Source organism: Podarcis raffonei, chromosome 9 (genome assembly GCF_027172205.1).
Source record: "Podarcis raffonei isolate rPodRaf1 chromosome 9, rPodRaf1.pri, whole genome shotgun sequence".
NCBI lineage: Eukaryota > Metazoa > Chordata > Lepidosauria > Squamata > Lacertidae > Podarcis > Podarcis raffonei.
In genome coordinates, this window is record NC_070610.1 from 21,613,698 (window position 1) to 21,640,999 (window position 27,302).

The 27,302-nt window shown below is 42.2% G+C and overlaps 1 long non-coding RNA gene across 2 annotated transcripts in view; it reads right to left on the minus strand.

Moving 5' to 3' along the window:
• The window catches only part of LOC128420781 (uncharacterized), a 167,827-nt gene that overhangs the window by 139,799 nt on the left and 726 nt on the right, over positions 1–27,302 (minus strand). For both annotated transcript variants that reach the window (XR_008332121.1, XR_008332122.1), the window contains exon 2: positions 25,065–25,130. This is a non-coding gene — a long non-coding RNA (uncharacterized LOC128420781). The remainder of the gene's footprint in view (positions 1–25,064; positions 25,131–27,302) is intronic.

The following is a 27,302-nucleotide window of genomic DNA, read 5'->3' on the forward strand; positions in this document are numbered from 1 at the left end:
GTAACACAAGTTTGGGAGAACCATTGGAGTGGGAGTTGGGTTTTCTTATTATAGAGTGAGTGGTAAGTAAATACTCCCCCTTCCCTCCACAGAAGCTCAAACAGGCTGTTGGCAGGCCCAACTGGTACTGGTAAGGATGAAGAGGTGCTCAGCCCACAACAGGATACATAAGCCACTACCCTTCAGCCATGATACACGTGACACTGGATGGCCAGAGAAACTCAATGCACCCCTTGAGCTCTTTGCAAGTTACAATCCCTCCCACTCACCCACACATCCCATTAGGGGGATTTCATTGGTTGTGCCATACTAAACAAGCTGAACAAAAGAACTTCCACAAAGTGTGTGGAAGTTAACTATGGAAGTCTTTGCTCTGCCATGTGGATTTATCTATCTTACGCAGGTCATGTAAACGTCGAGGTGGGAAGAAAGGCACAAAAGAAATCTGCCTGCAACAGAACAGCCTTAGCCGAAGCACCGTAGCATGCAGAAGTCAGAGAGTTCAAGGAACAGAGAAGATTTCAGAAGCATCTCCTGTCATAGAGGGTAACGCAGTTGGCCTCTGACAAAACAAGGAATGTTGCTGTTTAAGCCTAGGATAAAAAGAGCAGCAGGATAAGATTTAGGGTTCAGCATTTGATTGATATTTGCATTCACCGCAACCAAAGCAAAGCGGGGGAAATGCTAACCAGGTTGAGCGGACCTTTGCAGCAGCCCTGGAATGGAGATCATGGGAGTGCGAGACAATCTTTCTTTCGGAGCAGAATAATGATAAATTCATGCTCCTTAGAGAGGAGAAGGGGTCACTCTCGCCAGAATGAGAAATAATGTACACATTTGTAATGCCGACATGGCAGGAAGATGAAAATAGAGCTTAGGTTGGTTCATGTTAGCAGGCTCAGAAGGGTCAAGTAAAGCGGGGGGCAGGGGGGGTAGGTGCCTCCAGATACTTTGTTGGGCTAGACAAGTTGCTCACATAGACCAAAAGGACCTTTTGCTTGCTTTTCCTCTCACGTCTACTGATGTGATTTTAGAGCCTAGAGTGAAGCCAGTCAAATCAAAAGTTTGCGTGGAGTGCCCATTTCAGACGAAATGTATTGTTCATGGTAGAAGCTGGGGGGGGGAAGGGGGCTCTCATTATTTCTTCAGCACACAAACTGAGTGTCTGCTCAAAGGACTGTATGGACTTGATGAGTGGGGGAGACTCTGTGCAGTGTATTCTTTATATTATCAACTTCTTATATTGGTTTGCCAGCCGCTCAGACGATACCAGTTTGAAGAAGTGTGGGGGAACCCTTCGATCTTTAATTCATCCTTAAGTTTTCTTTGAAGCTTTTTTTTCCCGTGGAAGAAACCTGACTGCAATGAAAGCAGAAATCAAGAGAAGGGGTTTGGAACTATTTTAATTCAGGGTGGATGGTCTACCACAGAAAACAATTACAAATGCAAGTGAAATTTCAGGATTTGATGTTAAGTGTAGGAGCATTCCAACGCTAGACAGGTGTTTACTTTATTAAGATTTCAAATGAAGCATGGATAGCTCAGAAAAATGCACTGCACTCATAGATGTAATGTGGTGGACGTCCTCCCTCATTACTTGTTTGATTACCTTAAACATAAAGACATTACAGGGAAATACTAAGCTCAGTCTTTGGAAATGAATTGGCTTTTCACCATCTCTACATACAATAGTGTACCCAGAGGACAGTAACAACTGTGGCCATGATTTTAAATACTTCCTTTAACTCAGTTATATGTCTTGCTAAGCTTCCTGATGTAAAAAAGATACAAATGCCATTCCCTTCATTTAAAAACAACATCTGCATGTCTGTTTATCTTAGACTGATTGTAAAACGGGATTGATTGGAATATTTCACAGAAAGAGTGCAGTATTTAAAGATAATCTGAATATAGGTGGATACAGATTCTATTGCTTTCAATATTGCACCAAAACAATCCCTAAACTAGGATTGGGGCTGGGGATAGTCTGGATTCAGTGCAGCAGAACTACATCAAAGTTGGTCGTCCAGCCCTGGTACCATGGTTACCAGCTTGTTTTTTGGCCTTGCACCAAAACATATGTTCAGTTCAGTTTATTCTCAAGAGTTTTGGCTTCCCCTTCAGGCACATCTATTATGCTGACTGAAATATGAAAGAACTATGTGGAACCAAGAAGACTTTAGTCGTTTTATTTGGATAGTTTTTTCTGATTTTTTTCCTCCATACTAAAGATTCCAAATCAAAAGTGTTACAGTATTGCAAAAGTAATTTGCAGCTTAGACAATCGCTTCATTTACATTAGCTGGAAAAATGTTTGGCTGATTTTTATTGTATCAGAACATGTCTTTTTGTTAGCCTTCTGCAAAGGTTAGCACCATCTGCATTTAATTGCAAGAGGTGTGAAATGAAACCCTTTCAGGCAGAGTCTGTTTTACAGCAAATGTTCACAAGTTTCTTCAAGATTACATAACCACAGAGAAAATACTGCCATTTGGTCCAACAGTTTTTCATACTACTGTTTAGTATCTTCATATTTTTTTTAATGTTGGGTGTTTTATGTTCCTTCAAATACTTTGTTTAGAACAGTGACATGAATGAATGCATGCTTTCACTCACTATTTTTTTTAAAAAAAAAATTTTAAGAGCTGCTGTGAAGCACTACCATATGAATTCAAGTTTCAGCTACTGTACCTCATACCACTGATTTATGCGCCCACCACACACCCCTGATAAACAAGCTGCTGTTAGCTTGTTCCCTTTTTTGGGAGGGTGTATCCAGCAACTGATTCGCCCCACCCTCATGCATACACCCCTGAATTCCTGTTCACTGTCAATTACATCTGTAAAAATGTCCGTTTAATTTTTGCCTTTTGTTAGCCTGCTTTACACCAAGTCAAACCTTGATCCATCGAGTCCACTGTTAATTCTGTCTTAATTCCTAGTGGAAGCGCACAGTGGTGGTTTTGAGGGAGCCCAGACCCAGCCAGAGAGTGTGACAAAGAATGGCAGCTGTGAATTAATCCATCAATCAACAACCAGCCAATTGGCTGACTGGCCAGGCAGAGAGGGACAAAATGAGGCAACAGAACCTTGGACAGCTCCATGCTGACATTCTGGAGCGTCACCAAATCCTCATCTCAAGGGTGAGGAAGCATATTCCAAAGGTCATTCCCCCCTTGGGAAGCCTTCCAAGGCCATATACCAATGGTGGCCAGGGCCCAAACCAAATGTAGGCAACTGTAAATTTAAGCCATGTTCAGTAGGTTAGTTTACACACACACACACACACACACACACACACATTTTCCATCCAAACAACCATGAGGCATTATCAAATATCAAGGGCACATTCCAGCCCAGCAAAAATAGCTGGGGTGTGAAGCAGGGCCACTGGTTGGTGTGGCCCAGGGAGAGTTCTGAGAGCAGATAAAGAGGCTTAGAGTCTTGGCCTGACTACCTGCCCCAGGCTCCAGCCCCTATCTGAGAGACAAGACCTCTAAAGGGGCAGCCCACTGGCCTGGGACAGAGCAAAGCATTTCACCATCTTCTTGCTCATTCCCACCAGGTGGGAATTCACTGTCCATTTGTGACCAGACAGTGGAGAGCATGAGGACTTTGGTGGCAAGAGTCTCGGTCCCTCAAGGAAATCTAGCTTAAGGCTTGCTGTCTCTGCCTGCTCTAGTCCTCTGTATAAGGTAAAGGTAAAGGGACCCCTGACCATTAGGTCCAGTTGTGGCCGACTCTGGGATTGTGGCGCTCATCTCACTTTATTGGCTGAGGGAGCCGGCGTACAGCTTCCAGGTCATGTGGCCAGCATAACCAAGCCGCTTCTGGCGAACCAGAGCAGCACACGGAAATGCCGTTTACCTTCCCGCCGGAGTGGTACCTATTTATCTACTTGAACTTTGACGTGCTTTCGAACTGCTAGGTTGGCAGGAGCAGGGACCAAGCAATGGAAGCTCACCCCGTCGCGGGGATTCGAACCGCCGACCTTCTGATCGGCAAGTCCTAGGCTCTGTGGTTTAACCCACAGCGCCACCCGCGTCCCACAGTCCGCTGTATAGGGGCACATATATTTCTGTCCTTAATTACAGATGTCAGTAGAGAGCTATAGAAGTGATAGATCCTGACCTTCCATTTCCATATCTGTCAATGAGGATCCATCCTAAGAATACCCAAGATTAATTTATTGTAGCTATATTTATGAGAATGGGTTTGGCAAAGAGATGGAGGAGCAGAAATTCTAACTTGTGAACTACCCTGAGACCTGTGGGTATAGGGTGGTATATAAATTTAACAAATAAATAAATCAAGTCTAAAATGCCGTCATGGAGTCCTGCTGTCAATGTTTATGTTATACAATAATGCAAGTTTAAACGGAACAACACTTCTGATATTACACAAGCTGAAGGAAAATACCATCATTTTCCTTCCAGTCCTAAACTGTGACTTGTCCTACCCAAGCCTTTTTTAGTCAAACTTCTTACAGCAACTATGTATATTTACTCAGAAATAAGCTCTGCTGAATACAATGCGAGTTATTTCTAAGTAAATGTACATAAGATCATGCTGTTAGACTACTTCATTTGAGTTCACCAGGGCTTACATGTAGTAACTGAACTAGTTACAAATATCCACAGAGATACACTTCATTAAATATTGTCTGTTTACAATTTCACTACATTTACAAAAAAAAAAAAAAGGCAACTGTCAGGACTCATATTAAAAAATACACTGAGAAAAACCTAACCAAGGAGAACCTTCAATAACTGCAAGCAAATCTCAATACAAAGAGATAAATGACAAATGAATCTCCTAGGGTCCCAGTGCCAGCTCTAACAATGCCTATATACACATAAGCTAGAAATAAAATGTAAGCCTTTCAGCATGCCCTGAAGGCTTGTAAGCGTAGGATACTACACAAGCCCAGAGAAATAATGGAGAATAATTATAAGGGCTGATCTTATTCCCAGTGAAATCAATATAAATGTGTGCAAAGTAGCTTAACTTACACATTAACCATCTCTTTTTTTTTCTCTGGGAACAGATAAGATGGACATAGAAAATCGTATGCTTTCTGCCTAAAGAATACTCTTTTGAGATTTTACAAGACCATGATCAAACTGTGTTTTTGTTCTTACGTTTATTTATTTATCCAATTCCAGTTGTGAACCACTTCCCATAAAGTAGCTCAAAGCGATTTCATGGAAAAACAATTCCATATATGAAAGCAATTAAAAACAACTCCATATATATACAAAGTTAAAAATTACTTAATATGTAAAAATTATTTCAGATCCAGCACAGATAGAGACTGAGATAATGAGTGCTCTGTTTAATGTGGATAAACTAGAGCACATCAATAAACTTTTTAAGTCAGTCCCCTGAGAAGGAGCTGAGGTTCAAAATGTGTTTGAGGTCCTTTAATAAATATTGCTTTGTACTATCCTAGGCATCCTCACTTCCTTTTATGGCATTTACCAGTACAGTGGTACCTCGGTTTAAGAACAGTCCGGTTTAAGAACGATTTGGCTTACAAACACTGCAAAACAGTAAATAGTGTCTTGGTTTGAGAACTTTACCTCGGTCTAAGAACGGAATCCAAACGGTGGAAGGGCACCAGCGGCGGGAGGCCTCATTAGGGAAAGTGCACCTCGGTTTAAGAACAGTTTTGGTTTAAGAATGGACTTCCGGAACGGATTAAGTTCGTAAATCAAGGTACCACTGTAGCTTCTTAATGTGAATGTGATCTCCATGGGTACAGAAATAGCAGTGTAACATATACAGTGGTACCTCGGGTTAAGAACTTAATTCATTCCAGAGGTCCATTCTTAACCTGAAATTGTTCTTAACCTGAGGTACCACTTTAGCTAATGGGGCCTCCTGCTGCTGCCACACCGCCGGAGCACGATTTCTGTTCTCATCCTGAAGCAAAGTTCTTAACCCGAGGTACTATTTCTGGGTTAGCGGAGTCTGTAACCTGAAGCGTCTGTAACCTGAGGTACCACTGTATTAAGAACGTAAGTAAAGCTCTGCTGGATCATGCAGTCCACATTCTATTCTCACTGTGACCAACCAGATACCTATGGGAAGCCTGCAAGGAGAACGTATGTGCAATTGCCACTTGTGATATCCAGCAACATCGCCACAAACGCCTCCCTCATTCTCTTACAATGGCGATGGTGCCTACCTGAGAGCTGCTGGAATTCAGTGTCGGCTGGGGGAAAAATCCCTGATTGCAATGAAACATTTAGATACAAGTCACTTTCAGCACTATCCGAAGGCAGCCCTGTTCAGGGAAGTTTTTAATGTATGATGCTGTATTGTGTTTCAATTTGTTGGAAGCCGCCTGTTGTTATTGTTCTATACCAGGGATGTCCAACAGGTCGATCGCGATCTACTGGTAGATCCCCGTGAGGTTTTGGTAAATCACAGTCGATCTCCAGCTCCCTTTCCTTAGCGTCGCTAAAACTGACTCCTGCCCCGGCCCCTCTCCCCACCCTCCATTGATGTATGATCTCTGGAAGGGAAGACAGAGTTTTGACCCATAGCGATTTTTTTGTGAGTGACCTTATCCCTTTGACCCTTGCCTCTAACCCCCTCAAAAGCAGAACACCCCAAGATTTTCTCTTAACCCCCCCCCCAAAATGGGGCTTCTCTCCTCCCTAAAAAAGCTCAACAACTTTGAGCTGAACCACCCAAAAGTAGGGGTAGATCACTGCCAGATTTTCATTCTGAAAGTAGATCACAGTCTCTTGAGAGCTGGTCACCCCTGTTCTAGACATACCTATTCAGAGGTAAGTCCCATTTAGGTGAATGAGGCTTGATGCCAAGTGAATGAATATAGAATCGCATCCCTGTTTGCTTAAACGCCTGATTTAAAGCCCTCTTTGGGGGCACAATTGCTGCTCTAGTCAGCAAGGAGTTAGCAAGAGTGTACCACACCTTCTCTGCCAGGCTAACCCTAACACTACCCTCTCCAAAATCCCTTGCTCCTTGAGCATATATGCAATTCCTCTCTCCTGTCAAGCCACAGCAATATTTTTTAAAGAGAAAAAAAAATTCAAGAAAGCAAATAATTGATCTAATATATAGTACCATTATTATACAACGTTGGCCATGACTAAATAAGAAAATGAATTGTGACTTTCTATTTAATGCTGTCATTAAAGTGTTGCTGCTTGTTCTGGTGTAATGAATTCTTAGGCACTGAATGTGGTATTGATTATTGAAAGTGTTCCATGACTTGCTGGTTTTGATGATTTCCTCATTTTTGTAACGTACTGATTTGAATTGTGTTGGATCTATGTGTACTGTGAACATACTTTGAGTGCCATGATTGCAAAAAGGGGTGCTATAAATTGTTTGACGTTAGTATTGATTTTTAAAACAAAAAACCCTCCCATTTTCCAGATTTAGAAGACTGGAAAACTAACTCACAAGTTGGTCTTTGCTTCCTAATCTGAAAAGCAAAAAAAAAAATTAAAAAATCACTCCTAATTAGAGATAGGGGAGACATTTGATTGCATTTGCATTTAAAGGTGAATCTATCTTTTTCATACTTTGCTTTCTAATTAATAATAATAATAATAATAATAATAATAATAATAATAATTTATACCCTGCCCATCTGGCAGGGTTTCCACAGCCACCCTGGGTAGCTCCCAGAATATTAAAAATAGAATCAAACATTAAAAAGTTCCCTAAACAGGGCTGCCTTCAGATGTCTTCTAAAAGTCAGGTAGTTGATTATTTCCTTGGCATCTGATGGGAGGGCATTCCACAGGGCGGGCGCCACTACCGAGAAGGCCCTCTGCCTGGTTCCCTGTAACCTCACTTCTCGCAGTGAGGGAACCGCCAGAAGGCCCTCGGAGCTGGACCTCAATGTCCGGGCTGAACGATGGGGTGGAGACTTTCCTTCAGGTATACTGGGCCAAGGCCTTTTTGGGCTTTAAAGGTCAGCACCAACACTGAATTGTGCTCGGAAACATACTGGGAGCCTATGTAGGTCTTTCAGGAACGGTGTAAAAAACATGGAAACCGAAACAGAGCCATCCTTTGCAATTCACACTTCTCTGAATTTTGCAATGTAATTCTCCAACCAAGTAATGTGTAAAGCAATGCCTATGTTAGGGTATAATTGGTGAAAATAACATTAAAAAATTCATTAGGGAAAATAGCTTGGCAAAAATGTGCATGTTAGGTAAAATGTCATACAAAAACATGTATGTATTGGGGAAAATTCACACTAAATGCTGATGAATTTTCAAAAGGTCTTTAAAAAATAAAAATAAAAGTCAAACCAATGTGGAAATGTCGAGAACTGAATTTAAGGGGGGGGGGAATAATAAACTGAGAAAAACTGTCAGATTCGCCTATCCTTACCCCTCATCCTATGTCCAGCCATGCTGGAAGTGGGCAACTATTTTGTGTGTTTTCCTCAACTCTTGGTGGTAGAAATATTGAAGGAAAATCCCTGGAAGACATGGGAAGACAAGTTCCAGATTCCACCCCAACAAGGGTTCTGTTCTCTCTTTGTGGTGCAGGCAAGAAAGAGGAGGAGAAATGCAATTTCTACCTTCACCTTATTTACTAGATTTCAATAGCTGCTGCCTTGCTGCATTTAAATTCATTGTTCTGTCTTGCATCATCTCTTTCCCTGCCCACACACAGAGCTTATCTGCAAAGCTTGACTTTCTCTTTCCTTTCCTAGTTAAAAGGCCTGAGTTCACAATCTGCCAGGGGACAGACTTTGAGATCTCGCCCCCGCTTATATTCTGCAAGGCTACAGAGCTATCTTAGAGTTCTTTGCACAAAGTGGAGAGGAATGTTATGCAAAAAGCTTCACAATGAAGCTGATACTCAATTATTCTCTTTACAGTGGTACCTCGGGTTGCAGACACTTCAGGTTACATACGCTTCAGGTTACAGACTCCACTAACCCAGAAATAGTACCTTGGGTTAAGAACTTTGCTTCAGGATGAGAACAGAAATCGCTTGGCAGCAGCAGAGCAGCAGCAGGAGGCCCCATTAGCTAATTAGTACCTCAGGTTAAGAACAGTTTCAGGTTAAGAACAGACCTCCAGAACAAATTAAGTTCTTAACCTGAGGTACCACTGTCTTATTCCTTTTATAAAAAAATCCTTTCTAACTATTCAATGTTTTTTACTGTTGTTTTGCTTCCCCTTTAGATAAATCAGTTTATGCTTGGTGAAAACAATGGTCAAAATTCACATAAATGTCAATATCTGTAGACCCTAGACAGATGTAGAGTTTCTCTGCGAGTGCAAAACTTTTGCAAGCTTGAAACAGTCTATACTGGCTTATTTTGTAAAGGGGGGGCGTTCCAGTATATTTCTGACACCTAATTGTAATTTTCTACACAGAATTCATATATTTCCTGCTGATAATGACACACAGTTCTGACCTCACAGAAGGTTCAGCATTCTGTTTTGTTCTGTTTTGATGAAAGCTGGTTTTCAAAAATGCTAAGAAATGTAATCAAAGCTAGCAATACTGAAATATCACCCCTTATTTATATATATTTCAACTATTAGAATGCTTGATTTGGACCTAGGATGATAGGTGAATTTCACTGTTGCATTTCACACTTTTAGATCCTGCCCATTACCCAATGGTAGAACTACAAGTTACATGACAGACAGACAGACAGACAGACAGACAAAACACCAACAGCTGCATTTCCTGGAGAAAATCAGCTTTGGAGGGAGGTGGAGTGGAGACTCTCTGGAGGGCATTTCTCTGCTCCAAATCATCCCCTCCCAAATCTTCTTTTCACTAGAAAACATCACTCTTGAATGCACATATAATATATAATTAAAATCTAAGATCCCCCTGGCATTACAGCCTATGACAAATCAGAGTCATTTGAGCACAAAGAAAGGTGGGGGGAAATGAATGGTCTCCAAAACCTGAGCCCGCTAAATATGAAAGCTTCTGTCTCTGGGTCACTTCAAACATGCATATTCATGACTTAATTTACTAACGAACACTTGATAGCTCACAGACAAATATGCTGAACAACATAGCATTTGAGGAGATGTGAAGTGATACATGAATTGGCATTTGCTCTGTGATGGTTCATTAACACATACATGTGTGAAGCATCCTTTAGTTCCAGCATATGCCACAAAGCTATTGAGCATGTTCAAAACAATGGCAGGCATGGAACGTCTGCTACTCACCCAAATCCCGCTGTTTATGGAGAGATCTGGCTAGAGAAATAAAAGCATGCAGCATAGCAGGGTAATATTTTTAAAAGGAAATATCAGAAGGTCATAAAGTCAAGCGGAAGCCTTCCAGTTCTGCAGAAGGTCTTCAGGTGGAATGTTAAATAAAACATGGTGTGCAAAGAAGGTAGAGAGAAAGCACAACATGATGTCTACAATCTTAAACAGGGCCAGATTAAAATATGCTGAGGCCCTAAACTATGCCTACTTTAACAACCCAGCAACATTACCAAGCGAATGTACTACAGTGGTACCTCGGGTTACAGACGCTTCAGGTTACAGACGCTTCAGGTTACAGACTCCGCTGACCCAGAAATAGTACCTCGGGTTAAGAACTTTGCTTCAGGATGAGAACAAAAATTGCGCGGTGGCAGCGGGAGGCCCCATTAGCTAAAGTGGTACCTCAGGTTAAGAACAGTTTCAGGTTAAGAACGGAGCTCCAGAATGAATTAAGTTCTTAACCCAAAGTACCACTGTATTCTAACAGAAAGGATCATGAAAATAGAAACAGTAAACTCTTGTATTCGCATATAGTGATACTGAGACAAGTGTGCAACTAAAAATTAACTAAAATATATATCTTGTAATTAGCCTACATAATTTACATGCAAAATCTGCATGTGAAATACCTTTCTATGAAAATGCATTATAATATCTTACTTGGCATATATCAAAACTTTTAAAGTGCAACAACACAATAATGTCAAACTTAAAATTAAGTATTAAAAATTGTATTTAGAGACCACTCATAAACTGAGGCCTTCCTGTAGTTTGCTTAGCTTGTGCTAAGTAAACCCATTGCTGGTTTTTAAGATGGATTGCACAGACTTAAGTTGATGGTTGAATGGGGGTGGGATCTAATAATATACAAAATGGAAGCGCAATTAAGAATAGCCATTTGGTCTGTGCCAAGTGTCTGACAACTTTGATTCATGTTTCCAAGTTTTCTGGAGGAAATGGGCTTCTCTTCCCAAATTTCTCAAATGTACAAATGTTCACTTAAAAAATCAACAACACGTATTCAGTGTCATTTCTACTATATGCTGCTGCTATGTCATTTTCCCCCCAGGGTAGGGATACTTTCTCCCTCCTAGACTTATCCCAAACAATCAGGGATCATGTAATGAATGACAATGAATATCATCACACTGTGTAACCAATGAGCTTTGGCTATGTGCTTACAATCATTCAATGGAACAAAGCCCATTTAGAGTGAGGAAGTGCTTCCTGGACTGGTCACATGAGTGATCCTATCTAATCATGGGCCTCTGAAACCTATTCTGCATAAGGCAACACTTTTGTCCTCCCTTTGCAGTTATACTTGAAAACAAATTGAAATGCTGATTAAAATGTTCATGAAAATCCTTTCCTTTGGTTCAGCCGAGCAACCTATTGTTTCTCCATATAGAAGGACAAAATGGAATAGCATTCTGACTCCCTCTGCTGGATTAGTTTTTCTTATCTGTGTAATAAGGCTATTAAAAATGCAAGGCTGCATTCTTATCAGTCAAGACTGAGGAGTTTTACTGTAAAAACTCTGCATTGCCATAATAAAATGTGGAATATGGAAACAACTTTTTATTAGTAAGCCATCCATTGGTTGCCTATTGTCAAAATGGAATGTTGAAGCTGAAGGAGACTATAAGCAGTAAAACCAGAGAGCTGAAAACTACTGAACACAAGACAATATCTAGGCTGGCCGTAAAGAGCGTAGTGCAATTCTCTTTCGGATTATCCTAGTAATTGTCTGACAGCAGACAGTCCAGCATTTGCCAAGTTCTCACTGCCAGGCGAGAGCAGTCCAGTTTTGCAAACTGCATTTCTCGCAGGAAGCTGTGCTTGAATGCAGTCCTCTACCGAAGTTAGTGAGGCTTACTTCTGTGTAGACATGCATCGGCTTGCACTATTAAGAAATCTTTAAATCAGTGGTAGCCAGCATGGTCCCTCCAGGTGTTACAGATTACAGTTTCCATCAGTCCCAGCCAGCATGGGCAATGGTAAGGGATGCTATGAATTGCAGTCGCAACACCTGGAAGCACCATGTTGGTTGCCCTTGTAAATGCTACATTCATGCCATGGAAGGTCCTTTTAGATGGATTCATCTCTCAGCTTTAGTGTCACTGTTCAAGCCCTACGACCACATTGGCAAGGTTGATCAGAAGGGTCTTTTCCATAGAAGCTGCATGCTTCTTTCACCAGAGTGCTGATTCTAATGGAAAGACCCAAGCCATCAGGCTCACGCATGTGGGCTGAGCCTTTTAAATCTTGCATCATGGGACTGATGCACAGAACCCACAGAAAAGTGCTTCCCACGGTGCAGAATTTAAAGAACATGGGAATAAATCTCAAAGAATTGAGTGGGAAGTAAAGGTAAAAAGGTAAAGGAACCCTGGATGGTTAAGACGACTATGGGGTTGCAGCGCTCATCTCACTTTCAGGCCAATGGAGCTGGTGTTTGTTCACAGACAGCTTTCTAGGTCATGTGGCCAGCATGACTAAACCACTTCTGGTGCAATGGGACACCGTGACGGAAACCAGAGTGCACGGAAACGTCATTTACCTTCCCGCCACAGTGGTACCTCTTTATCTACTTGCACTGGCGTGCTTTCAAACTGCTAGGTAGGCGGGAGCTGGCACCCTGTTGTGTGGATTCAAACCGCCAACCTCCTGATTGGCAAGCCCAAGAGGCTTGGTGGTTTAGACTACAGCGCCACCTGCATCTCAGGATTGTTTTATAGACTTGTACATCTTGAAATATTAGAACATGGTTTGTATGGAATAAGCTTTTGTAGGCTACAGCCCACTCGTTCCAATGCATGGAACCATCTAGAACAGTGGTTCCCAAACTGTGGTCACCAGTGGTCCATAAGGTCCAGATTACATATTCATATTTCTTCAGAACTGTATCTTATTGCTTTTTTTATTGCTCAGATTATATTTTATTGTATTACAATTTGAATTCCATGGAATGCATATAGCAATACAATGAAATGCAATATAAGGAATAAAAGAAGGAACAAAAAGACAATTTAAAGTCATACAGCATCTAGCACAAAAATGTTTTGATTGCTACTACAAGCAGAAAACTTACTAAGTGCTCTGCCAATGCCATCAACACATTTGCAAGTGGCCCATGGGAGGAAAATTTTTTTGATAACTCCCGAACTAGAACGTTGGCAAGTGCATGCGTATTGTTGTTGTTGTTGTTTAGGCGTTTAGTCGTGTCCGACTCTTCGTGACCCCATGGACCAGAGCACGCCAGGCACCTCTGTCTTTCACTGCCTCCCGCAGTTTGGACAGACTCATGTTTGTAGCTTCGAGAACATGCGTATTACAGATATAATAAAAAGCAGCTGTGTGATCTGCTCATTGCTTATCAGTTAGAATCTGCATCACTGCATTTTGAAATTCTCACATGTGCCAACTTTGATGGATCAAATTTGTGTAATTAATTTATTGCATTTTAGACCAAGAACAGCTGAAGACACCGCATTGTCTCCCCCTGCTCTAGCATAATGCCCAAGAGACTTCATCTCTGGTTGATTTTTGAGTCTAATACAGTGGTACCTCGGGTTACATACGCTTCAGCTTACAGACGCTTCAGGTTACACACTCTGCTAACCCAGAAATAGTGCTTCAGGTTAAGAACTTTGCTTCAGGATGAGAACAGAAATCGTGCTCCGGCGGCACGGCGGCAGCAGGAGGCCCCATTAGCTAAAGTGGTGCTTCAGGTTAAGAACAGTTTCAAGTTAAGTACAGACCTCCAGAACGAATTAAGTACTTAACCTGAGGTACCACTGTACTGTTGCTAGTCATCTCCAGATCCTCTTACAGATTCATGTATGAACACCCTCTCAGTTATAACTTTCCAGTTCTTATGATATGCTCTAAGGAATACAGAGATTTCACAGACGTTTTTCATCTCTCATCCCTTCATGACAACAATGCTTGTAACACACATACTAAATGACATTGGATTTTTTTCGTTTTCTCCTGATTTTCTTACCTTGCAACTAAAACGTAGCTTTTGTCATCTGACAGAGGGACTGCCAGCACTTTTTGCCAAAACTTTTAATCATAAGCATTCTTCTCCGATTGATGGGCTCTTAGCTTGTTTACGCTGGAAGGGCTAGTAGGGCATCTGGATTGGATTCAGATGGTCCTGAGTTCAGTTCCCAGCATATCCAGGTTGGGCTGAGAAAGAACCCTAGAGAGTCACTCCCAGTCAGTGTAGACAACACTGATCTAGGTAGGCCATTGGCCTGACACACTACAAGGCAGCTTCCTCTGTTCCTATGCAGAAAAACCAACAAAGACTCTTATGGCGCCTTAATGACAGTGGATTGGAAGCAGACTACTCAAGGGTGGAAGTTCACCCATAGGATGCTCCACCAGATGAAGGGAAGAGGTGACTTTTACTGGTTTCCCCTTTCCCCTGTAGTGCTCTGTACACCCTCAAGCTGCTCCAATGGGTCGTGGGGACTATTTGGAACAGTGTCAGAGATGGTACTGGAGACTGCAGGAAAAATTGGCAGAAATTACCTACATACACACGTTTCCCAGAGCCTCTGCTGGTTCTCGGTTCCTTCCATAAATTGAAATCTGGATCCAACCTACCGGTAATCATATATATTATGGCATCCACTTTCATGGTCTTGAGTATGACATATCTGATGAAATAGAATTTCACCCACAAAAGCACATGCCATAATAAACAGGGCACTTTGTTGTTTTTTTGCCAAAGGATTCAATTAATTCTCTTGGGGAAAGCACAGATCTAAAACAATCAGCCTGAGAAAGTCAAGTCCGTAACAGAGCCATTTATTATTTGCTAAGATTCATGTCTGCTGCTTTAAGCTAGATAGTGGCATCTGCACTTAACTCTCACAGCGGAAGAATGAATGTACCGCAGTGGACAAGGGCTTTAATGAAGGAAAATTGGGATGGCCTAAGTTTTGGAAATAACACAAATATCAGGACAAAGAACTATCCAAGATACCCTACTGTAGCCAAATTGCTTGCACTTTTTCCCATGAGTGGAGATGGCTATTGACTCTTGCTAGGTAAAGATAATGTTTTGGAAGTTCCATGGAGTTATAATGGTTGGAGTCAAATAAAGCATATTCTTTGTCAATTTGCAAGCTTGTAGCCAGGTGAATACACAGACAGCATGACACATCTTTCTACAGAAGTGCTATACAAAGGAGACTTTTGTGATACTATACTAACACTTCAAGAGTACACCTTTCAGCCCTAGGGCCAAAAGAGTTTTATTAGCAAATTTTCAACACAGTGGAAAACACAGTCAGGCAGCAAATGTTCAAGTAACTGCAGCTTCAGTTACAGAAAATATAAACACAGGTGTGACTATAATTAATCCACAAGTATTTCTTTTTCAGCCAGGTAAATATAACAGTCCCCTGCTGACAGAGCATTCTGGAAAACTTTCACATTTGTTATATTTTATGGACAAAGGACGAAATGTGATGGTGATGGTTGTCATTGTCATTTTAAGCTCATCCTTTAAAAAAAGTAAAATGGGAGAATGATGGTGGAGACAGAGGCCAAAACTACATTTAACAACAGATCAAACCAAGGAACCTGGAACTCCACCAAACAGCCATTATACAAGTGGCAGGTGGAAGAGTGTACTTAACCCTTTCATTGCTTGCCCTTTCTCTTTGAATTCCCTTTATTCCCCCCCCCACACACACACACATACTTTTCTTTTTTAAAAAAAAACACATATATGAAACTGGCTGGAAAAGGAGCATATGATCTAGTAGGAGGAGCACCAGACAGGGCAGAACTCACCTCCATACTGACACTTCACTGCTCTCTTACATTGATGATGGGTATAGAGTAATGGATAAATGAATTTCACTTGATTGCTGCAACTGCCTTAAGCAAACCATCACACATCAAGCACGCAGTCAAGTGTAATACCAGCTCATGGTATCTCAAACATTTGCATAAATGGATGGAGAATGTAGGGAGGGTCTGCAGGCCTCCACCTATATATATTCCCATCCCCAATGACATGCAGTTTCTCCTGGACCCATCTCCACTACCCATGTGTTTTGGGTCTTGAGGAAGCCTGCCCTCATAGAGCTTTATGCAGGTAGGCTTCCTCATGTGAACAGTGGGTATGGAAGGAGTCACTCATCATTAAGGATGGGTGCTGCAAGCTCAACGCTGCAGGGTCACTTCTACAAACAATCCAGAAGTCCACAGATAAAATGTCAGCATTAAAATCACTTTAAAAGGCTTAGAATAGTCGCCATGTTCTTTGCTGAGTTAAGGTCTGCAGGACCTTTAGCTAATCAGGGTTTGCCTATGTGTCAGAAACTACCCTCGTTAGAAAGGATTGGGAGGAAGGAACATATTGTTTCAGGGATGGGTTAACGAATTGGCAAGCTAGGAACCTGCCTAGGCCCTCACATCTTTAAGAGTCTCAAAATCAGGAAGGAAGGAAGGAAGGAAGGAAGGAAGGAAGGAAGGAAGGAAGGAAGGACAAGCAAGCTTCTGTGCAAAAAATCAGCCAATGAATCTTCCTTAATCAATAAATGCTTTTTAGCAATATGCTTGCCAAGTGGTAGGAATCCATACAGAAATAAGGCAAAAATGGACTGTAGCTGAGTGGATAGGCACTACCTCCTAAATGTCCTTCACCTCCGGGTTTTCATGGAGAAAACTCTGAAGCAAAAAAAAAGGGTGATAGGACACAGAGCCTCAAATCATGGACGGTCCCAGGAAAGTGCAGAGGAAAGGTAAGGGCAGGGAAGTCCCCAGTGTTTGGCACATCTAGCCCAATTTGCCGCAGCAAATAAGAGTTTAGAATAGGAAATGCCAGTCTGGGGTTCATATGTAGGGCAGGATGAACCAGCCAACCAACCACTATTCCAGCACATTGTCACAAAACATGATGTTTATGCCAGTACAGTGGTACCTCAGGTTACATACGCTTCAGGTTACATACGCTTCAGGTTACACACTCCGCTAACCCAGAAATAGTGCTTCAGGTTAAGAACTTTGCTTCAGGATGAGAACAGAAATCGTGCTCCGGCGGCAGAAGGAGGCCCCATTAGCTAAAGTGGTGCTTCAGGTTAAGAACAGTTTCAGGTTAAGAACGGACCTCCGGAACGAATTAAGTACTTAACCCGAGGTACCACTGTAATGTCTGCAGAAATGTCAGCTCAAATGCTGAGTATTAGGTGAAAAAATGATTAACACTTCCTGTGTACTTTATAAATACAGGGCAGGAAAAAAGTCACTATACAAGTACAAATTATTCTTATTTACTCACAACTTATATTTGTGTATAGAAAATTACAGTAGGAACCAAGATCACACCACCATGAATAAAACCGTAAGCCAAAGTTTGCCGTCGTTGATTAATACAAATATTTTCGTTATGCATATGTGAGCAGTTTTACAACATCAGTCCTTGTGTGCCACAGTGAGAATCTTTCAGCTTATTTTGATTATCCTCAGAAGGAAACACGATCCCATTACAAAATTACATTAGGCAATGTTTATCGACAAATATTTTGATAGTGCCTTCATAAAACGGGTCAAAGCTTTATTTGGGCGGGGGACACACAAACGCACCTGAGATTAAACCATGTTCATTTTTATGGCATGACAAGGCTTAACTGACAAATGGGCTCTCGGCCCCTGGATAGTCTATTCAACTGGATCATAATGTACCATCATTCTTTCTTAAATATTCATCTAGTTTTAAGAATGAAAATGGTTATAACCAGTGCCTTTTTTCTAGGGGGGGGGGAAGTGTCACGAATTGCTCGCGGCGCTTTAGCAGAATGCTCAGAGCCCCAGGTTCTTTAGTGCAGTATTATTTATTGTGAGCCAAAATATCTACAAATATCTACAGAAGCAGTTCATATAATCAGACAGAGTACCTGGCTGCACCTTGAGGCAAAAAGAAGACTCCACACTCCTCTACACCAGGGTTTCCCAACCTTTGGTCTCCAGCTGTTTCAGACTACAATTCCCATCATGCCTGACCACTGGTCTTGCTAGCTTGGGATGATGGGAGTTGTAGTCCAAAAACAGCTGGAGGCCAAAGGTTGGGAAACACTGCTCTACACCACCACCACTATTGGACAGGCTTCCCTTTTAAACCGATGACAGCCAATCAACTGTCAGCACATTACTGCTGAGTCATTCTGACCCAGCACCTCCACAGAAAGTATTGCATCAGCCTGTTGTATCAACTAGCAAACTGAAGCCTGCAGATTTACTTACACAGCATCCTGTGAATCCCAACAGGGAGGTACCGGTACTCACCAGCAGTTCCTGCACCCGCCCTGCCAAGACCATCACAAGCACCACCAGAATGCTGACCAGGGCACATAGTCAGCAGCAGACTACAGTGCACGGTGAATGATTACTGTCAGGTCTTGGGGAATCAGACCCCCCCCACGGTGGCAGTCCAGAATCAGAGAAACAATAAACATTCTTACCAAGCAATTTATTCAATAATTCACAGAGAGCGACGAAGGAATGCAGCTTTCCCTAATAAAGGCATTGCTCCAAGTAAAGTCCCACCCCCTATGTCTCCCCTATTCAACGTCACTCCTGGATCAGTTAATCTCAGCTGCCTGCCTCTGAGCTCTCTGTTCTAATACTCTCAATGCCCACCTGGTCCTGGGAGAAGGGGGTTAAGAATGCTTTCCAAGGACACTGAGTCTGTCAGATGTCTCTCCCTCAGTGCTGCTGCTTCTTCCTGCTGTTCCTCTTCCAATATTTCCCAGCTTCTGCCCTCTGCACCCTTCCACAAACCACTGTTCTAAATCTATACTGTCCTCCTGTTCTCGGGAAGGTTCAGGAAAAGGAGGGGGAGGCGGTCCCCACCATTCCTCTGCAGTCCAGCCCTTGACAGATACTGATTTTAGACTCCTGTATCACAGACTTTAGCTGATGGAGTGTTACTTTCAAGGTAAATGAGTATAAATGATTTTTTTTATTTTGTCTACTGCTTCTGCCCCTTGGTGCTGATGTAGATATATGTGTTATTATTGTATGGTGCTCTCCAGTATGGTGTTGGACCACACTGGTCATGCTGGCCGGGGTTGATGGGAATTATAAGTCCAGCAACACGTAGAGGGCACCACATTGACTAACAGTGCACTCCAAATGACTGCTTGTATCATGTCCAAAATATTTATACCATGGTGCAGAGCATCTTAAGAACAACCTGTGCTGCATATATTGGATCTCTGCAAATTAATTAGTTTTTCAAATGATTATGTCACTTATTTCATATGCTACCAGTGTTCGGGACATCTTGACAGATCCCAAATTTAGAATTGTGACCTTTTTCAACTATCTCCTGGAGGTTAATAATTAACTGGAACACCTCTTAAACCATATTAAGTATTTTTGATGGGAACAGCATGAAACAATTTCTTTGATCAAAGGGATTAACTAGTTCTTTGCCATTGCAGAAATTTCTACAGAGCCAGAAACATTTATGTGTATTTCCATGTTATTAGAACTCACGCCACCATCTAAGTACGAAGTACTTGGATTCAAGAGCTATTTCTTTTTCCTGGTGACTTCAGCAGACCTAAAATATTTTTTACACATAGCCCATTGGTTGCTGTCTCTTCTGTAGTTGCTCCTACATCAGTCATGGTCAGCAGTTGCTTGTGTGATATGCAAAATACATTGTTAGAAATTCCACATTGTTGGTTACACCAGGGGTGAGAGACCTGTGGCGGTCCAAATGTTACTGGACTACAACTCCCAAGTTCGCATTCATGTCTCAGCAACATCTACCCTGGCTTGGTCATCTCCATAGAATGGAAGATGGTAGTATCTCCAAGGATGTGCTCTATGGGGAGCTGGCTTCAGGCACCAGGCGCAATGGCAAACCAACTCTGTGTTACAAAGATGTATGCAAACATGACATCAAGGCTGACAACATCAATCCCACTGTATGGGAATCCCTTGCAGATGACCACAATGCCTAGAGACAGACAGTCAGGTCATGCATCCATAGCAGTGACCAGAGGAAGAATGACCTCTGTAAGGAACACAGAGAGAAGAAACGCCATAGTGCATCTGTAGCAGCACAGCTGGACACCTTCATCTGACCCAGCTGCAATAAAACATTTCTCTCCCATGCCAGTGCCTACAGTTATCTTCCAACAGCTTGACTTCACCCCCAAAAATGTGCTCCTCCATTGTCTCCCAAGACAGAAAGATGCAAACAAAAACAAAAACAACCTCCATCATCCTTGACCACACTGGCTGTCCAACAACATCTGAAGGACCACAGGTTTCCCAACTTTGTTTTACACAGACCCTGTTCACAAAAAGGAGCCACAGAGGTTGCACCCACATCAGTTAGGATGCTTGAAAAGTTGGAAAGCTCACTCTCTTTTTACCAACTGCCTGTTTCATCCCCCCCCCCAAAAAGAAACCAGCTCCATTTCACCACCTTTGTGGATGGATTTTTAAAACACTCCTTCAGATAGAGTTCCACTGCCCTACATCAGATCCCTACAAAAGGCAGCCCCCAAAGACCCCTTTCAGAACTCAAAGATTGCTCTCCCTTCTCCGTCTGAGGTTGCTTCCAAACAGGTGTTTATTGTAGGATCCTCATGCTTGCTTCCCCACCCCCACTCTCTGCAGCATCCACATGATGTCCTTGGCATCAGCCTGCATCCCACCTCCAACTTAATCTGGGTTTATCATTTCTAAGAAGTGAAAATACAATAAAAACCGTTGGCAATGACTTGTTTGTGGAATCTCAACAACCCATTTGCAAATTTAGCCCCAGACTAGAAGGAGGAGACTCTTGAGAGTCCCATGAACTGCAAGAAGATCAAACCTATCCATTCTTAAGGAAATCAGCCCTGAGTGCTCACTAGAAGGACAGATTGTGAAGCTGAGAATCCAATACTTTGGCCACCTCATGAGAAGAGAGGACTCCCTGGAAAAGACCCTGATGTTGGGAAAGATTGAGGGCACAAGGAGAAGGGGACGACAGAGGACAAGATGGTTGGACAGTGTTCTCGAAGCTACCAGCATGAGTTTGACCAAACTGCAGGAGGCAGTGGAAGACAGGAGTGCCTGGTGTGCTCTGGTCCATGGGGTCATGAAGAGTTGGACACGACTGAACGACTAAACAACAACAACAAGAAGAAGCCACAATCATAGGCACTCAAGAAGAGCCCTATGGGATCAGGCCAATGGCCCATCTAGAACCTAATCTTGTTCTTACAGTGGCCAACCAGATGCCTAAGTGAAGTCAGATGCTGCAGCACTCTCCCTACTTGTGATTTCCAGTAATTCCATCTCTACCCCTTTGTTCCTGTATTGTCCTTTATAGGAAAAAGGTTTCCCACCTGAACAGAGAGACCTTGATTTCATCAGCTGTAGGGGGAAATATGTCCCTGACTTCCATTCAGAACATTCTCAGTAAAAAACAGGTATCTCCTAGTTACTGTAGGCAACTAGCCACAATCTCTCTAGGGAAAGGATGTGGCTGGCAAGTTTGACCAGTAAGATATTTAAGCCGCCCTTCTGGTTCCATTAACCCTGTCCTCTCCAAACACAGACTCCATAAGAGTTAAGTAGCAAACTCATAATGATAACTTTGTAACATGGGAGAAAACTTTAACTGGGAGAAAATCTTACCCTTTATCATTTATAAACTTTCTCTTTCCCAGTCTAAAATGTGTTGCCTAATTCAGCAAGGATTCCTTTTTTACAGCACAATCATAATGGCAATCTTATAAGTCTCATTGAATTGAATTGGGATTACTCCCAGGTAGGTGGGGTTAGGATTGCAGCCGTAGTCAATTAAAAAGATGTCCATTGGTTAATCTAACTAATCTATCAATTTAGTGCCACATCCCTGCATTTTACCTTCAACCATCATATCATGCGAAGTTCAGCTCCTAATGAATGTAAGTTCAAACATGAATCCAGCTCAGAATCGACATAGTCTACTGGTGGCAAGGACGGCAGCAAACTGTTTCATCACCTTGAGCAACCAGCAGCATTACATATTGCTGTGACATGCTCCCATGCACGCCTGCTTTTTTCATATTCAGATACTGTATATCTGCCATTTGAAAGGCATTATTCAATTCATCATCCCGCTCTACCTCTGCAGCAGTAAAGATACTTTAGGCAAAGGGTGTCCTTTTCTGTTGCTCTATTTGTTGTAAGAACATTGCTGCATTTTCAACGCACCATGCTTTGCTTTGAGCATAAGAAAAACCCAACAGTACAAATAAGAGGAGATCATGTGGAATGCAGCAATATACTCAAATTCACCCAGGTGTATCACAAGGCAGCCTTCGGGCTCCACTACCACACAAAAAAGACTTTAAAATTCTATCATTTAAAAAGTTGTGTGGTGACTTTAGCCTTTATATTGTTGTCCAAAGTTAACTGGCAAATTACATGATGTGAGTGGCAATGATGTCAGCGGACAGATTTACTACCAAGCTGACATCAGCCATTTTGTGTAGATGGTTGGCTTGCCCACAAACCTCTTGAATGGCAATATCATGTTTTTGACATAACTCTCTACTGTAAATATTTGGGAATATATGGGAGCAAATACAGCACCCTCTGCTTCAAGCTTCCGTTGCACAAGCCAAGTAGTATATTATACTTTGTCCAAACTAAACATTACAAAAAGCACGGCTGCTATTTGCCCCAGAGCAATATAGTGGGTACTCAGCACATCAGATGTTAAAACACAATTCTGTAGTGCAGTGGTCACCAACATTTTCGGGTCCATGGGCACATCTGTAAACCAGAGAAAATCTCATGGGCACTACAAACACCCTGAAACCAAGCACGCACAGTTTTTGGCTACAATAAAATGCTTCTTTCAAGCTTAATTTCAGTGTGGGTGAGGAAGGGACCCTGTGGCCACCAAGGAAAATCTATGTGGACATATGTGCACCTGCCTGTGCACACTGGTGACCCCTGAGGCAATGGGCAGTTTTTACTCTGCAGCTTCCTCTCACTTTCCCATATGCAAAATATTCGAATCCCCAAGGTGCCATGGTATGTGTGTGCATCCATCTTCCTTTCTTCTCTGCCACTGTGAAGAGCAGGAAGGGACCAATATGGTGAAAGCTAAGACTATGAATTGTGGCAGGGGCATATTGAGGCTCTGAGCCGTGTAGGGCTTGGGGGGGGTGTAATAATTTTTATTAGTTTTCAATTACATTAATCCAATAATAGCCTCATTATAACAATGCCAAATTATAATACAGTTACTAATACCAATCATTCAGATGCCAAATTATATAATTTAGGTGCCCCCCACATGATAGATTTGATGGTTTGATGATTTACTTTATTTCTGTGTTCCAAAATATTATTAATTCCAATTACACTCCAGTCAAAATAACAATCCCTTATACAACAACTGCAATATTAATGGCTTCCATTTATATTGACACATTAAATGATTTATAAAGCTACAAGTGAAGCATTCAAACTATATCCTTGTTCTTACCGTGTGTGGCAATGATTCTGTCCATGATGATAGATCTTGCACCACCTGGAGATTGGGGTGGCATGCAGCTAGAGTTTACCACTTAACCTACACCATCTGGCTGGTTCTCCTGCACTTTTGCATTTGCCCAGGGAGTGAGCAGCAGGGAGAAGAGGACAGGCCTCCTGCCCCCCCACATGGAAAAAGAGCCCCCCATTGCAGTAATCCAACCTAGAGGTTACCAGAGCATAGGCCACAGAAGTTAGGGTATCCCAGGCCAGATAGGGGCATAGCTCAGCCACCAGCCCAAGCTGCCAGAAGGTACTCCAAGGCCACCAAGCGACAGTAATGGCTCCAGGAGCACCCCCAAGCTATGTACATGCTCCTTAAAAGTATAACCCCCTCAAGAACAGGCAGTCTCCCATCCATCTGGTCTAGGGAACCACCCACTAACAGTGCCTTATCTGGATTGAGCTTCAGTTTATTGGCTCTCATCCAGTCCATTACCAAGGCAAGACACCAGTCCACTGCCTCGCCTGCAGATAAAAATGAGAAATAGAGCTGTGTGTCAGCAGCATATTGCTGACAACACACTCCCAAACTCCAGCTGATTCCACTCAGCAGCTTCCTGTAGATATGAAACAACATGGGGGATGGAATTGAACCCTGAGGGACCCCACACTGAAGACCACATTTTGGCAAAAAACATTCCCCAAGCATCAACAGCTGAAGACAACCATCCAAGGAGGACTGGAACCACTGCAAAGCAGTGCCGCAAAAACTCAACTCAGATAGCCTCTCTAGGAGGATACAGTGGTTGATTGCATTGAAAGCCACTGAGAGGTCAAGGAGGATTAACAGGAACACATTGCCCCTCTCTCTCTCCCAACAGAGATAATCATATAAGGCGACCAGGGCAGTTTCTGTACCAAAGCCAGGCTGAAACCCTAATTGAAATGGATCTAGAAAAGTAGCCTCCTCCAAGAGTGCCAGGATCTGGACATTGACCAGCCACTCAGTGCCCCCCAAAAGGGAAGATAGCAACTGGCCACTAGTTACTTCGGTTTTCAGAATCTAGGGGTGGTTTCTTAAGGAGCGGTCTTATCACTGCCTCCTTCAAACAGGCAGGAATCACCCCCTCTCGTAAAGAGATATGTTTGTAAGGATGCCAAATTTACAAAACATGTTTTAGAGGACAAGCTATGGCAAACATAATGCATCTTAATGGAATTGTGGTGAAATGGATGGCAGCTAGAGAAGGAGTTTCATATTGATAGTCATATTCTTACCATAAGGGGTATATAAAATATGGTACTCACATTTAGAGGCACTTAGATATGGGTTCTTGGATACAGGTGCTGGACTTTTTTTGTGGTCTTCATTGCCTTTAGGAGGAAATAATGGGTCAAAGTGTCAATGAGAATCATTTGTGCTTTTATTCAGTCTGGAAATGCAATGAAAGGGTAATAATAAAAAGACATTCAGAATTCTCCCTTTTAGAAATATGTAGGCTTGAATGAACAAAGTAACAAATCCCCTTCCTGGAGGTATAACATATTATGCTGAGGAATAAATATCCATGGATCTTACTCTTTCTTTCTCTGTTACTACGATGGATTCATATCCAACCATTTATCGATTTAAGGCTTTACTTAATTTTTATGGCTTCCCACATGAGGAATATCAGTTGACTGCTGAATGGTTTTGGCCGTATATCATGCAATAAGAATGGAACTTAAGTAAGAAAAGCTTACATAGAATCTTTCCCACTTTCTTGCACGAGCAGCTGTTGATGTTATACTAGTGGGGGGAAATGCTGCAGGCAGGACATGGGCACAGAATTTGTGATCAGAATTTCCTTCTCCTAGATTAGTTGCTGACCAGAGTTAATGAGCCGCTACTGATCATCACTGTCAGTAAAAGGGCAAATAAGGGGGCGACTCACACTCATCCAAGATGGAAACTCAAGACTGGTCCAGGGCATGATCATCTCACTTATCAGGTTTGTTCACTGTCTACCTATCCATAGGCAAGTGAATGGGAACTGAAGCTGAGTGCCAATGCCCCCTCAAAATTCTCTACCCTGTCTGTGGGCAGAGAAATTTGGGGAGCCATTTCCTCAATTTTCTCCAAGGAATGAGAAATTCTCCAACGATTTCTTGGGAAGTGGGGATTACCATTTACAGTTGGAATAACACATCTTCTTTCTGCTCCCCTAAGTTTTTCTCCCCATCACTGCAGGTTGTTTTGCTGGCAGTTTGGCCACCATTTTGTATCTCCGCAATACTTCAGAATTCAAGTGTTGTTACAGAACATTGGGGGAGAGATGGTGCCCACCACAAAAAATGGATTGAGCCAAGGACCTTCTGCATGAAAAGCATGTGCTTGAACATTAAGCTATAGTCGTTCAACATCTGTCTCTTCTATACCAACATCACTTAATGTTAATGTTTTATTCTTATCCCTCCTTGCTCACTCTCTACCTGCTTGCTGGTTACTGTTTTCGCCATCCCCTGATCTCACTGAGAAACAAAGCTCTTTGACGGCAAGCACCTCATAGAAGGAGGTTGTGCCATCTCAGGCTCATAGCTTCCCAGATGGAGGAACTTTGCTTCCCAGATGGAGGAGGAGAAGAAAGGATGTTAGCCGCTCTGAGCCCAGCTTTGGCTGGGGAGGGCGGGATATAAATAAAATTATTTATTATTATTATTATTATTATTATTAGAAACAGGGCAGCCAAGAGATCAGAGAGGGACAAGGGTTAAATATCAGTGTTCAATTGATTGATGATGTGCTACAGAGAGTTGTTTCTATAAAAATTAAAAATAGACAAAATAGCTTCCTCTCTGTATTGAATCTGTCTCTAGCCCCCTAAGAGAATAAGTGACACATGTTGACATAAGTAGAAAGCTCAAGGAAGCATATTGTAAAACTTCAATGGGGTGGTTTGAGTGGCAGCTGGAGGAAATAGCCAAGCTGCTGTTCTTGGTTTGCTGCTCAAAGACTACCTTGCATAAGAACTGTATTGCTAGATGAGATGAGACCACTTAGTTCAGTGTTCTGTTTTGGACACAGCAACTAAGCCTGATGTTTGAGGAAAGTATTCAAGCAATTTATCAGGGCATGGCATGGAGGAAGTGGGGATATTTCCTTACTCATTCTATAAAAGCAAACCCCGACTTCCACTCCAATGATTTTCCTAAACCCATACTGCTGCCACCATTTAATATCACTTACAACTTTTGCACCCTTAATTTACCAATAACCTTGTTAGCTGTGGGATAAAACTAGTCACATTCAGTTACTATATTTAACAAAGATATTGGAGTTTACTTATTGCAAGATTATGTACTGCAGAAGCTTATGGTTCCTTTACTATAGTACTGTCTGTCTTTTAATGAGTGCACACTTTGTTAACTTGCTACTTTCATTTTAAATATCAACAGCTTGTTTTAAAACTACAGTGGTACCTCGGGTTAAGAACTTAACTCATTCTGGAAGTCCATTCTTAACCTGAAACTGTTCTTAGCCTGAGGTACCACTTTAGCTAATGGGGC